This window comes from Penaeus monodon, chromosome 25, assembly GCF_015228065.2.
Source record: "Penaeus monodon isolate SGIC_2016 chromosome 25, NSTDA_Pmon_1, whole genome shotgun sequence".
NCBI lineage: Eukaryota > Metazoa > Arthropoda > Malacostraca > Decapoda > Penaeidae > Penaeus > Penaeus monodon.
In genome coordinates, this window is record NC_051410.1 from 33,694,635 (window position 1) to 33,694,883 (window position 249).

Consider the following 249-nt stretch of genomic DNA (forward strand, 5'->3'; position numbering starts at 1 on the left):
TGGTAAAAAATCCGACCTCAAATAGAAGATCAGTTGCTAAGTGAATGTGTTGTTTGCATTTTCGCCTCTAAAATATTACGTTGTCTGGGTGTTTGTGTTTGTGTGTCTGTGAGGGATTACGTGTTTCTTCGCAGGCGATTTTGTTTGATTATTATACTAAGGCTGTGGACTGTAAGCTTAATTATAGCGGTTCAGCGAATGGATATCGATGAAACGGCAGTTGAAGTAGGATTGTAGTTAGCTTGTTCT

General features: G+C 39.0%; 1 protein-coding gene across 1 annotated transcript in view; it reads left to right on the top strand.

The window, feature by feature from the left end:
- LOC119589367 (aldo-keto reductase family 1 member A1-like) overlaps nt 1–249 on the top strand; it is a 9,419-nt gene that overhangs the window by 2,221 nt on the left and 6,949 nt on the right. The gene's annotated exons all lie outside the window — the stretch shown is intronic.